Source organism: Drosophila obscura, unplaced genomic scaffold (genome assembly GCF_018151105.1).
Source record: "Drosophila obscura isolate BZ-5 IFL unplaced genomic scaffold, ASM1815110v1 contig_58, whole genome shotgun sequence".
NCBI lineage: Eukaryota > Metazoa > Arthropoda > Insecta > Diptera > Drosophilidae > Drosophila > Drosophila obscura.
This window is the reverse complement of record NW_024542848.1, coordinates 2,522,288-2,536,960: the sequence shown is the minus strand read 5'-3', so window position 1 is coordinate 2,536,960 and position 14,673 is coordinate 2,522,288. Positions and strand designations below refer to the sequence as shown.

Below are 14,673 nucleotides of genomic sequence, written 5' to 3'. Positions count from 1 at the left end.
CGAGCTGTGCGTCACAGAACTCATCCCTTAAAGAGCAGTACGATAAGGTCCTTCAGGAGTATTCGGACCTTGGTCATATGAGACCAGTCCCCCCTACAAACGGCCCAGACAATTTGTATCTCCCGCATCATGCTGTCTATAAGCCAGATAGCACCACCACAAAGCTTCGCGTTGTGTTTAACGCCTCCAGTCCGTCTTCAAACGGCAAAAGCCTCAACGACGTCCTACATCCAGGACCCGTTCTCCAATCGGATCTGACGATGCAGATCCTAAAATTCTTTGAGTATGTGTTTAACGCAGACATTACCAAAATGTATAGGCAAATCCTGGTGGATCCAAAACACACTCCATACCAAAGAATCCTTTTTCGAACAAAGGACAATGAGCTCTGAGATTTCGAACTGAACACAGTCACCTTTGGAGTAAACTGTGCCCCATTCCTAGCGATCAGAGTACTGCAGCAATTAGCTAAAGATGTGCAGTGTCGCTACCCCCTAGCTAGTGACATTATATCCAACTACATGTATGTTGACGATGTGTTAGCAGGAGCTCACACTGAGAGTTGTGCAGTACAATGTATATCTGAGCTCCGTAATGCACTTGAATCCGCAGGGTTTCCATTAAGAAAGTGGACCTCTAATAAAAAGGACTTGCTCAAGGTCATCCCAGAACAGCACCGACTAAGATCCGACTTCCTCGAGATAGAGGAAGCCAGTGCTGCAAAGACGCTCGGAATCCGATGGAAAGCGGACTCCGATGAGTTCTTCTTTACACCTTCCCAGTTTCCAACCAAATCACTGGTGTCCAAGCGAGAAGTTCTCTCGCAGATTGCGAAACTTTTCGATCCCGCCGGGTGGTTAGCGCCAGTCATAGTCCGCGCAAAGATTTTCATGCAGGAAACATGGCTCAGAGAACTAGGGTGGGATGATCCGCTACCCGATGACCTCACTTCAAAGTGGCAAGAGTTCCTCGACCACCATGCAAGCCTCGGGGAGGTGCGCATTCCACGATGGGTGGAAGCCCGGCCAAAGCTGCGACTGCAAATCCATGGGTTCTGTGAAGCGTGTCAGCGCGCATACGGCGCCGCGCTTTAAATCCGCACGGAAACTCTCGACAGAATCTCTGTCTACCTCCTTACCGCAAAAACTAGAGTCGCTCCCACGAAAACGGTGTCCATCCCACGGTTAGAATTGTGCGGAGCCGTGTTGCTAGCCGAATTGTCAGCAGCAGTAATTCCACAGCTACCCCTAAAGGAGTGTGAGTGTTACTACTGGACTGACTCGACAATAGTTTTAGCATGGCTGAATAAGCCTCCATGTGCGTGGTCAACGTTTGTGGCAAACAGGGTAACCAGATTACCCTACAGTGGCGCCACGTACGATCCGAGTCCAACCCAGCCGACCTTGCGAGCAGAGGAGTGTCAGCAGTTGAACTACTTGGCAGTTCGCTGTGGTGGCACGGACCAGAATGGTTGCAGGCTGCACAGCATCATTGGCCAGCTTCCACTGAACTTCATTTTGAAACGGAACTGGAACAACGTCCTATCAAGGTCAATGTGGCAACCGCCACCTCTGCATATAGCTTTCTGGAACGATTTTCCAAGTTTGACAAGGCTATCCGCGTGTTTGCGTACGTACTACGCTACGTAACGCGCTGCAAGGGAAGCTCCGATCCATGCTCAGCAGATCTGCATCATAAGGAGCTCTCTAAGGCTCAGGAGTAATTCGTCATCCTCACGCAACGAAGTGAGTACCCGATTGAATATAAGGGGTTGCTTCAAGGGAAATCCGTCCCGCGCACAAGCAATCTCCTTAACCTTAACCCGTTCCTGGACAAAAACGGAGTTATCCGGGCCTGTGGTCGCATCTGATCCAGCGAGACTCTCAATTATGATGAGCGGCATCCAATTATACTGCCCTACACGTGTTTATATTCTCGCCTGCTTGTAAGCTTCACGCATCAAATCTCGCTACATGGGGGCAACCAGCTGATGATGCGCTGATGATGATGGTCAAATCCACGATCAATTCCTGCAAGGTTTGCGTAGTCCATCGCAAAAGGCTTCAGACCCAACTAATGGGAGAGCTACCTGCTCATCGCACTTCCTTTTCGCGCCCTTTCACACACACCGGTGTCGACTTTGCCGGCCCCTTTGACATTAAGAATTACACAGGTAGAGCCTGTTTGAAAACCAAGGGGTACGTGTGCGTCTTTGTGTGTTTTAGCACCAAAGCGATCCATTTGGAAGCGACCTCAGACCTCACGACCGCAAAATTCTTAGCGGCATTTTCGAGGTTTATAGCACGGCGTGGGTGTCTAGCGACAATGCACTCCGATACTGGGAAAACCTTTGTCGGAGCTGCCAAGGTCCTGTCGCGTGAGTTCTTGGAGGCAACAAGAAATCTTGTCCTTTCTAAATACTGCCATCAACAGCTATCCTGGCAGTTCAACCCTCCTAGTGCCCCACACATGGGTGGCTTATGGGAAGCTGGGGTGAAGAGTTTTAAAACTCTCTTCTATAAATCCACGGCCACGTTCAAGCTTACCTTTGAGGAGCTGTCAACTCTACTGTCCAAGGTAGAGGCATGCTTGAATTAACGTCCGATTTCGCCAATGTCCGAAGACCCGACCGACCTGCTGGCGTTGAGCCCGGGTCACTTCCTTGTCGGGGGCCCACTCCTATCCAACACTGAGCCAGAAATTGGCGCCGACGCAGCATCTATTTTAAATCGCTGGCAGCGTCTTAAGTCCCTCCATCAACATTTCTGTCTCCGGTGGAAAGAGGAATACCTCAAGGAACTCCACAAAAGGAACAAATGGCAGCTGCCATCGCGAGACCTCCAACTAAATGACATGGTGATCATCAAAGAAGATAATCTTCCAGCTAACGAATGGCGCCTCGGGCGAATCCAGAACACATATCCAGGCGCCGATCTCAAGGTCCGAGTAGTCGACGTCTTGACTGCCCGAGGCGTCATCAAACGTCCAATCGCGAAGCTGATACTGCTTCCTAAAACCAAGTAATGCTTGTTCGCTAATCTCCATCTCGTTCCCCTTGTTTTTCTTACGCAGCAGTATGGCACCCCGTACATCCCCAGAGCAGAGAGGCCCAAAAGGAACGGCATCATTCTGATGCCGCGTATGCCGCGGTGTTCACGCTTTGCGGAAGTGCCAGCGCTTCATGCGTTTGGCTGCGGTGAAGCGACTACGGGCCGTACTCTTAAACAAGTATTGCCCGAAGTGCCTCGCGCACCAGCATTCAGGAGCAACGTGCCGACAGAAGGGGACCACCACACTTTGCTGCACATTGCCGAGGAGCAGCAAACTTCGCCAGCACACACGCGAGCGACATCGCTCACACGTCAGGACTCCCCTCAACCTCCCGCTAGGCCGATTCCCACCATCTCGCTCTCCTCCATCCTGGAGCACCAACGGACAACAGTGTTGCCCACTGTGAGTGTGATTTTTGACACGGGGTCCAAGACATTCGACCTACGCGCAGTGGTCGACCCGTGCTGCCCTCTCAGCCGTATCGACACATCCCGGGCAACGGCCTTCGGGCTCTCCGTCACCCGTGTCGGCACGGAGAGGGCATGCACGGCCGTAATCAAATCGCGCACCTCCGCCTTCCGGAAGGAAGTAATTTTGAAGGTGATGCCGACCAGTTTGCGCACCCCCATCAAGCCCGTAGTGGACCAGCGTCTGGCTAACACGGCTAACATCCCCCTAGCGGACGATCGCTGGTTCCGGCCGAGCACAAACAACTTAGTGTTGGGGGCTGATCTGTACTCAGAGATCATGCAGCCGGGACTGATTCCAAGTCAAGGCGGACCGTTGGTGCAAAACACCGTTTTCGGCTGGATGGTGTCCGGCGTATGCGCCCACCAATAATAATTGGTTCCGTGGCAAATTTCCGTTTTTTTGTTATCCTTGTTTGCAGGATACTGCAAGGGGGGCGGAATGTTTAGGCCTAAAAGTAGGCAGCGAACAAGCAAAGAGGAGCGAAGAGAGAAGAGCGAAGAGCGCAGCCGGCTCGATGGTTGTGCACCCTGGAAAATGTATCTCGAGTAGAATATGTAGGGATTCCTCACTAGAGTTAGTCCACGTACCATCCATTCTTTTGAGGTACCCCACCGAAGGGGTTGTTTTTGAGAGGATCTTACGGAGCCTTGTGGCGACCGACGTTTCCTCAATGTCAGAACAGAATTTTTGTCAAGAGACTCTTTTTGCTCTCCTAGTTTCCCTCTTATATAGGGCTAGCTTTCTCTTGTAGTTTGCCCAGTGTTCCTCATCGTTGTGGCTTTTTGCTCTATTGAAAAGAGTCCTGCAGCTATTACGTAGGATTTCTATTTGTTCTGACCATCAGGGGGGTTTCTTTTTCGCCCTGGGTTTGGTTGAGGGGCATGCTGTCGTAAATGCTTTTTTGCATGCTTCCGTGAAATTGGCCACTAGACGATTAAGATCATCTTGAGTGTTTGGTGCTAAGGGGGAAGTAGTTCCTCTATTTTTGAACTATATATATCCCAGTTGGCTTTCCTGGGGTTTATGTAGTCAGTGGGTGTAGGGTTTTCGAGAAATAGGACTGTCTCGATATACCTATGATCAGAGAAGGAGTGGTCCTCTAGGACTTTCCAACTCTTAATTATTTCTGACAGTTTGTCAGACACTAAAGTGAGGTCAATAACCTCCTGCCGGTTTTTTATAATGAAGGTGGGATCGCTCCCCGATTACAAACAACCAGATTCGAGTTTAGGATGAAGCTGAAAAGTGACTCACCCCTTACATTTGTGTCCGAGCTCCCCCATTGAGTGTGGTGTGCGTTGGCGTCGCAGCCTATTATGAGGCCTGTATTCGACCTCTCGCTGTCGCTGTCTAGCTTGCGAACGAGGTCTCTTGGAGGATCGATTTCCTCGTGGGCCATGTAGGACGACACCAGTCTTAGGTGTGTCCCTGTATTTCTAGGCTAGCCGCCGTGTTGTCGCCGTTGCTAAAATTGTGGAGCAGAAAGATATTTAGGTGTCTTTTTGCAAGTACTCGTATGCTACGAGTTTTACCTTCCGTTTGGGCTACGGTAGGCTTGTAGTCCTTCGCCACTAATCCACAGACCTTGCCTCCTACCACCCAAGGCTTCGGGATTAGGACTAGGTCGACTCCGCTTGAAAGACTAAGACTTCTCTAAGACTTCTGCAGATCAATCTCCAGCACTGTAAAGCAGCATCTGCTGCTCTCATACTCCGCTTGGTTTCAAGCTCAACATCGGGTGCTTCGATCTCCGAGGCCACCTCCTGCTCGACTGGCTTGTCGACAGGACGGGCCTCGGGCCCCGCTGCGTCCGACTTGTACACCTTGATGGTGACCGAGCTGAAGCCGAAGTTCAGCTCACCCTTAGCGGCCTCTATCGGGGCCAGCGACTCCTTGTTGAGGATGATCACCACTTGGTTGGTGGGGCCCTGCGTCGCCTCAACTTTCACTACCTTCCAGTCCTCGGTAGGAAGGTGTGGATTGCATCGCTGCAACATCTTAAGGATGCGCTCCGGCTCCTTTATTGAGGCGGGCACCCAGATTCTGGCCCTAGGTCTACTGGGCACTTCGCTCCAGTCTACCGCGACGAGCTTCGCCCCTGGGTAGACCTCTCCGACTTGCGCTACCGCTGCTTTGTACAGCTGTACGGAGCGCTCGTCTTCGCAGACTATTATCTTTGTATTTCCCTGAAACCATCCCATGTCCTTACAGGTTGGGGGTGGCCCAGGGTCCTTCTCCAGCAGCTCGAAGCAGCGGTCGGCCAATGCCGCTTCCACCCACTTCCACTGGTTTCTTGGAATCCTTCCATCTGCACTGCCTTTATCCAGGACACCAATAAGTGTCCTTTCTTTGGCGATCTGTGCGAAGGATATATTTGCTAGGACCCTTGAGCGTTTCGCCGCAGGTCAACTCCACCTTCTTCAGCCAGTCGGCCGACGACCTGGTCTCCGTGCTCGCATTCTGCCGACGGAGTATGTGGCCTGCACTCCTCTTTTCGGCATATGTGTATTTGGCTTGGGCACTGGTCGACGGCAAGTCGTCTCCCTCCACTTTACCAGAAGGTCGGGCAGCCGCAGTATTGCTTAGCTGCCTCTCCAAGGTTTCCGTTTTGGGTTTTGAAGTGCCACCCACCCCGGACTCGGGATGGGACCCCACCGAGCTCGTACCGGTACCTTCCACCGAGCAGGATTTACCTGCGACTGAGCGGGTTGGGCCAGGCCTTTGGGCCCCTGCTTGGAATTGCTCCCTGTTGGCATTTGGGGAGTGCCAGTCTCATTTTTTTTTTGTGTTTTTGTTGTTTTTGTTATTTTTTGTTGCTTGTTATCCATATTTTCCAACGAGATGCAGATAAGGGGAACGGTCAGCCCGGGCAGAGATCCACGTTGCCCAGGTAAGGCATCATTAGAACAGGGAGCTGCCAAGTCCCTGAGCTCTCCGTTCGCGACTGGGCTAGTTTTTATACCGGGCCCCCAGTCAAGCTGACTCTTCGCACGGGTCGAATGACACCTTAGGCCGGCCCGGTGTGAGGTGAGTGTTGGAGTTGGGATGTGGGTAGGTATTGTTTAGGGATGGAAGTGTGTGAGCTACTTAATAAGAGGCGGCACCACAAGCGTATCGTCAGTGTTGCTGCTTCGCGAACACCCGCTGGCTGTCCGGGACTGCTTATTTTCGGTACTCTCCCTCAGAGCTAACTTAGTTGCTTCTCTTTGGGAATCCCGCTTATTCACAGCTGACCTACCCACTAGGGTAGGCCGTTCGCTATCCGCAACCTGCGACCCGTCCGGTGGCCTCAGCTAGGCCCCCTCTGAGCCACCTCAGAGCCCAATAGGTTCATCGGACTCAGCAGAGTAAATCGAGTTAAACATTTTTAAGTAAACTGACTTTAAGAGGGGTTCTTTCAGTTTTGATAGCAAATGTAGTATTTGTGGTTTTTGATCCATCCGTAAACAGAAAGGTATGGTTATTTAATTGGTTTTTGATGTTAAGAAAGTGTTGTTTGGTATAAAGAAACGTTTGTATTATTTTTGTCAAGTTTAGTAAGTTCTGTATTTATGGCATAGTGTACCGGCGAGGTCGAGAGTGTCGTTCCGATGTTTTATAGCAAGCCAAATTTCCAATCCCAACGAATCCACCGCTCTTTTGGTTATTTTATACTTCTCTTAATTAAACTTTATTGCATATAAAAGTATGTATGGTGGAAAAAAGCGCAGCTTAAAAAATTTCGTGTTGTTCCCTTTCTCTTTCCGATGATCCTATTGGGCTTTGAAGTGGCTCAGAGGGGGCCTAGCTGAGGCCACCGGACGGGTCGCAGGTTGCGGATAGCGAACGGCCTACCCTAGTGGGTAGGTCAGCTGCGAATAAGCGGGCATCCTAAAGAGTATCAACTAAGTTGGCTCTGAGGGAGAGTACCGAAATAAGCAGTCCCGGACAGCCAGCGGGTGTTCGCGACGCAGCAACACTGACGATGCGCTTGTGGTGCCGCCTCTCATTAAGTAGCTCACACAATCCCATCCCTACACAACACCTACCCACATCCCAGCCCCAACACTCACCTCACACCGGGCCGGACTAAGGTGTCACTCGACCCGTGCCAAGAGTCAGCCTGGCTGGGGGCCCGGTATAAAAACTAGCCCAGTCGTGAACGGAGAGCTCAGGGACTTGGCAGCCCCTGTTCTAATTATGCCTTACCCGGGTAACGCAGAGCTCTGCCGGGTGGACCGTTCCCCTTCTCTGCAGCTCGTGGGAACTATATGGATAAAAACGAAAATATAAACAACAACAAAAACAAAAACGAGAGAGGCACTCCCCAAATGCCTGCAGGGAGAAATCCCAAGCGGGAGAAGGCAGCGGCCCAAAGGCCTGGCCCGATCCGCTCAGACGCAGGAAAGACCTGCACGGTGAAGGACGCGGGTATGAATCCGGGTGGGTCCCATCCCAAACCTGGGATGGGTGGAAAGACAACACCCAAAACTGATACCATGGTAGGGCAGCTAAGCAATATTGCGGCTGCTCAACCTTCTGGTGAAGCGGCGGGTGATGGCTTGCCATCAACCAGCGTCCAAACCAAAAGATTCAGTTATGCCGAAAAGAGGAGTGCTGGGCACATACTCCGTCGGCAGAACGCAAGCCAGGAAGTCAGTCCAACAGCAGACTGGCTGAAGAAAGTGGAATGGGCCTCGGTGATGTTGCCCAACTTCAGGTATGGAGCCACAGAAGGTGGCCGCCCAACCGAAGAGGCAGCGCTCTCAAGAGACGCCCGGACCTGTCGCGAAGCGATCCAGGGTTGCACCAAATGTATCCTTCGCGCAGATTGCCAAGGAGAGGACGCTGATAGGCGTTCTCGACAAAGGCAGCGCGGAGGGGAAAATACCCAGAAGCCAGTGGAAGTGGGTGGAAGCGGCACTGGCCGACCGCTGCTTCGAGCTTCTCGAGAAGGATCCCGGGCCACCCCCAGTCTGCAAAGACATGGGATGGTTCCAGGGGAGCATCAAGGTAGTAGCCTGCGAGGATGAGCGCTCCGTAAAGCTATACAAAGCTGCGGTGGCGCAAATCGGTGAGGTCTACGCCGGGGCAAAGCTCGTCGCTGTGGACTGGAGCGAGGTGCCCAGTAGGCCAAGGGCCCGTATATGGGTACCGGCCACTTTCAAGGAGCCCGAGCGGATCCTCACGATGTTGCAGAGATGCAACCCCACACTGCCAACCTCAGACTGGAGGGTGCCAGGGCCCCACAAATCAGGCAGTGGTAGTCCTAAATAAGGAATCGCTAGCCCCGATCGAGGCAGCCAGGGGAGAGCTTAACTTCGGGTTCAGCTCGGTGACCATGAAGGTCTACAAGTCGGACGCAGCGACCGAGGCGCGTTCTGTCAACAACCCAGTTGAGCAGGACGTTGCCTTGGAGATCGAAGCACCCGAAGTAGACCCGGAGCCGGAGCCGGCCCTGGAGAGCTACTCCTCGGAGACGGAGCTGATGCTCGATTTTGAGGCGTTGTGTCGGGACGAGATACTCGACGACTCTGACGCCGACATAACAGTGGTGGAGAACGTTTCTAATGAAGTCTCTGAGGCTTCTGCAGATAAATCTCCACCACTGTAAAGCAGCATCCGCTGCCCTGATACTCCGCTTGGTCGCAAGCGGAGGGGATATAGTCCTAATCCAAGAGCCCTGGGTGGTAGGAGGCAGGGTCTGTGGATTAGCGACGAAGGACTACAAGCTGATTGTAGCCCAAACTGAAGGTAAAATTAGAACCTGCATATTAGCAAGGAAGCACCTAAATATCTTTCTGCTCCACAATTTTAGCAATGGCGACAATACGGCAGCTAGCCTAGAGCTACAAGGGACACGCCTAAACCTGGTGTCGTCCTACATGGCTCACGAGGAAAGCGATCCTCCCAGTGACCTCGTTCGCAAGATTGCCAGAGACAGCGAGAGGTCGGATACAAGCCTACTAATAGGCTGCGATGCCAACGCTCATCACACCCAATGGGGGAGCTCGGATACAAATGCAAGGGGTGAGTCACTTTTCAGCTTCATCCTGAACTCCAACCTAATTATCGGTAATCGGGGTAATGACCCCACTTTTATCATAAAAAACCGTCAAGAGGTTATTGACCTCACTCTATTGTCTCACAAACTGTCAGACATAATGAAAAGTTGGAGAGTCCTAGAGGACCACTCCTTCTCCGACCACAGGTACATCGAGACAATCCTATCGCTCGAAAGCACCATACCCACTAGCTATACTAACCCAAGGAAAGCCAACTGGGATATGTATAGTGCAAAAATGGAGGAATTACTCCCCCCCCTAGCCCCAAAATGCCCTGACACACAAGACGATCTTAATCGTCTTGTGGACAATTTCACGGAAGCTTGCAACAAGGCCTTCATGGCAGCTTGCTCCCCAACCAAACCAAGAGGGAAAAAGAAACCCCCCTGGTGGTCTAAACATATAGATACCCTCCGGAAAGACTGCAGGACTCTCTTTAACAGAGCCAAAAGCAGCAGCGAGGAAGCGCACTGGGAAAATTACAAAAGTAAGCTAACCCTATACAAAAAAGAAACAAGGAGAGCAAAAAGGGCCTCTTGGCACAAATTTTGCTCCGAAATTGAGGACACGTCAGAAGCCTCAAGGCTACGCAAGATCCTGTCAAAAACATCCCCCTCGGTGGGATACCTCAAGAGAACGGATGGTACGTGGACTAACTCTAGTGAGGACTCCCTACACATTCTACTCGATACTCATTTTCCTGGGTGTACGACCATCGAGCCGGCAGACACCCCAAGTGAAGGCCCGGAAACCTCGATGGGGCACATCCTCACAAAACGGAATATTAGCTGGGCAGTAAACAGCTTCAAATCCTACAAATCGCCTGGCCCGGACCAAGTCATTCCGGCTCAGTTGCAAAAAGCCGGGGATATGGCCATCAACTGGCTGCAAAGTATCTTCAGGAAGATACTGACAGTGGGAAAAATCCCCCGAGCTTGGTTAAAGACTAAAATAGTCTTTATCCCCAAAGCAGGGAAACCCTCACACACAACCCCAAAAGACTTCAGACCAATAAGTCTATCGTCCTTTCTTCTCAAAACCTTTGAGAGACTAGTCGGGCTGCAGCTGAGGACAACCATTAATCCTCAGTGGCTGTCAGGCGCTCAACATGCCTACCGAAAAGGAAAATCCACGGAAACGGCACTCCATGAAGTAATCTCGGCGGTAGAGAAATCTCTACAAGTCAACGAATACTCCTTAATCGCTTTCCTAGACATTGAGGGAGCTTTTAACAACGTCATACCGGGAGCCATCACAGAGGCCCTGACTGACCTGGGAGTGGATCGTCACTTGATGATGCTCATAGATCAATTGCTCACATGCAGGACAGTGACATCATCAATGGGATCGTCCACTCAGTCTAGGTATGTCAACAGAGGCACCCCGCAAGGTTGTGTCCTGTCTCCCCTTCTATGGAACATAGCAGTCAATAAGATACTGTGTGACCTGGAAGGGGGGGCTGCAAAGTGGTAGCATACGCGGACGACGTTGCCATTATTTTTCGGGAAAATTCCCTCAAACACTCTGCGATCTAATGACCGCAAAGCTCGCGCGACTCTCAGAATGGACAGAGTCGCGTGGACTGGGAATCAATCCCTCTAAAACGGAACTTGTATTGTTTACAACCAAATACAAAATCCCGTCCCTCAACCCCCCAATACTAAACGGATGTAGGCTCTCCTTCAGCGACAGTGCCAGTTACTTAGGGTTGGTAATTGACAAAAAACTTAGCTGGAACCTGAGCATCAAAGACAGAGTGAAGAAGGCTACGATAGCACTCTACACTTGCAAGAAAGCCATTGGGCTAAGATGGGGCATGAACCCAAGAATAGTCCAATGGATTTACCTGGCAATAGTCAGACCAATACTACTCTACGGAGTCGCAGTGTGGTGGCCAGCCCTATCGAAGGGGACCATCACTAAACAACTGGGCAAGGTGCAGCGCACTGCAGCCCTATGCATCAGTGGAGCTCTCAGCACAACACCAACGGATGCGCTAAATGCTATCCTATGCTTGCAGAGCCTTGACCTTGCAGGTAAGGAGCAGGCAGAAATGGCAGCAATCCGTCTTAGAGACTCTGACCAATGGGTGTCACATCACACCGGTCATGCGTCCATCCTAAATGGAAACAAAATCGTCCCCACAAAAACGGACTACTGCGTTCCGAGGGAGTATACAGATACCCCCTTCGAGACAATCATCCCTCACAGAAACATCTGGCTTGAGGGACCACCTGGTCCAAAGGGAGCCATTCGAATCTTTACTGATGGCTCAAAGCTGGACAACAAGGTCGGAGGAGGAATCTACTCCGAACAGCTGAACATAAGACAGTCCTTCAGGCTCCCGGATCACTGCAGTGTCTTCCAAGCAGAAGTCATAGCGATCAAGGAGGCTTTGAGCTGTCTTCAGGAAATAGCCCCTGCGGCAACTCATATAAATATCTATAGTGATAGCCAAGCTGCGATCAAATCGCTGAATGCGATAACATCAAGCTCGGCCACCGTGGCAAACTGTCGCAAATCTCTTCATGAGATGGCTTATCAGTTCGTCATCAGCCTAATATGGGTCCCGGGCCACCAGGACATTGAAGGCAACTGCATAGCGGACGAGCTGGCCAGAGCTGGTACAACAATCCCCCTTCTCCATGATAAGGAGGATATTCGTATGCCAATGGCCACCTGCAAGCTCAAAATAAAAGAACATTTTAAGCGATTAATAAATGACAGATGGCAAACCGTGTCACTATGTCGCATAACTCGGCAAACATGGCCTAACATTATTAGGAAGCGCACCGATGAGCTTTGCAAACTCAGTAGGAGTAGGTGCAGCTCAGTCATACGCTCCCTTACGGGACACTGGCTAATAGGCTCACATGCAAACAGGCTGGGTGCCCCATATAACGACTTCTGTCGAAGCTGTAGAGATGAGGACGAGGAGGAGACTGTGGAACACCTGTTCTGCTCCTGTCCGGCTCTCAGTAGAAGGAGACTGCAATACTTGGGCGCTCCTTTTCTAACTGACATTTCGGACATGTCTACAATCAGTCCCAGACGGATCGCAGGCTTCATAAGGGCATCCGGATGGGATAATGGATAACATAGGGTCTCACGAGGGAGAAGGGAACGTAATATGCGGTATCACAACGGGCCGAAACCGGCCTAGGTGTGTCGGGTCTCTGACAATCCCGACAGCCGCTTCAACCTAACCTAACCTAACCTTTCTCTTCTTATAACCCGATTGATCTATGTCTATTGGTTATCGATAGAAAATAATTTAGACTGACCGTATTTTAGGGAAAAGTATTTTAAAGATATTTTAAAGTTGCTTAATAGCCTTTCCTACACAGCACATCTATGAGAAGCGTTGGGAATTTTTGAGAGATGTGAAACTCCAATTCCCTCCATCCAACATCCATGGAAAACAGCTGATGACAACATTGTAATCTTGATTGTGAATTTATAATAATTTAATATGGATTACTTGACAATTTTTTTAGCCGTGGTTCAACAACAAAACCTGTTGTTGCAAAAATTGTTAGTGGCGTTGGACAGAAAGCAAAGCAATGTAGATGAATTCGAGGAGGAAGAGTTCATTGCAATACTAAATTTATTTAATACAAAAATGTCAAGAAGGGTATGGATGGTTGTAGGTAATAATTGTAATCCAATCCTAAATTGTATGTACAAGTATATTTTGTATGTGACTTATGGTATGGGACTTTTTGGGAGAAGGATGTTCTGGATAACAACGACGAGCTCTTCAGAATGGAGAAGCCACTTTCTATTTATCAAAATGCTGCCATCCCGATGGACCACCCCAACTTGGTCCAATTCTAATTTTGAATTTTGATGAAAATTAGTACTCTTGACAATTTTTTGTTTTCAATATAAATAAATATTTACATACTTGTATTTTTTCATCAAATTTTGTATCTTGCTTCGAACTTCCGGCCACTCCATGTCGAGCCCAGCCTCCTTCATAGATTGGGCCATCTCCATATACATATATATATGGGAATTTTTAAACGGTCCCCGAATATTGTCTATGTTCTCCTGCCAGAGATCTATAAGCAGGTTCTCCATCTCGTCAGACCACTTCAACCTGCCACCAGCTGTTCTTTTTATACCCGTACTCAAAAAAGAGTTAAGGGGTATATTAGATTTGTGGGAAAAGTGGATGTGTGTAACGCAGAGAAGGAAACGTTTCCGACCCCATAAAGTATATATATTCTTCATCAGCATCAATAGCCGAGTCGATATAGCCATGTCTGTCTGTCCGTCTGTCTGTCTGTCTGTCTGTCTGTCTGTCTGTCTGTCTGTCTGTCTGTCTGTCTGTCTCGATGAGCGCCTAGATCTCAGAGACTATAAGAGCTAGGGCAACCAAATTTGGTTTCCAGACTCATGTGATATCCCACTGTTACAAGTGTATTTCAAAATTTCGCCCCGCCCCCTTCCGCCCCCACAAATGACGAAAATCTGTGGCAGGCACATTTTTAAAGATACGATAAAACTAAAAACGCAGTATCGTAGAGAATGCCCATATCTACCAGATTGCCGAATCTAAATCAGATCGGATCATAATTATAGCCAGAATGAAGAAATTAATTTTCAGTTGCTTCCCCTGTCCCCCCTCACGCAAACGACAATGCAACTCATTTTCCTTCTCGCTCGCACACTCTGCCGCGTTCAGTGCGCTAGAAACCCCTAGCGGAGGAGATGTAGAATATGAATGGTACATCTATAATCTACATGTTAGATGTAGAATAGACATTGTATATGTAGATGTAGATATCATATGTAGCAAAAAAATGTAATATGTAAATTTTTTTTTTTTTTCTAAAATTCTAAAAAATCATAAGCTGTATATACTGACTGAGTACGGGTATAAGTAGAGTCGAGTCCCCAGAAGCGACTCGCACGTTCCTTCTCGTTTTTGCTGCATTGTTGCGTAGTATTAATGGTATTGTTATAAATTAAAAGGAACAAATTAAAATTAAATTAGGAACATCCCAGATGGATGGTGGAAGCACTGGAAAAATTTTCGGAACGGCAAAACCTCAAGGCATCCCCGAAATGAATGGTGAACAATTTATAGGTGATTAGTAAA

General features: G+C 49.6%; 1 pseudogene; it reads left to right on the top strand.

Moving 5' to 3' along the window:
- The first annotated feature begins 10,664 nt into the window (after positions 1 to 10,664).
- Positions 10,665 to 12,663, top strand: LOC121404929 (annotated as a pseudogene).
- The last annotated feature ends 2,010 nt before the right edge of the window (positions 12,664 to 14,673 follow it).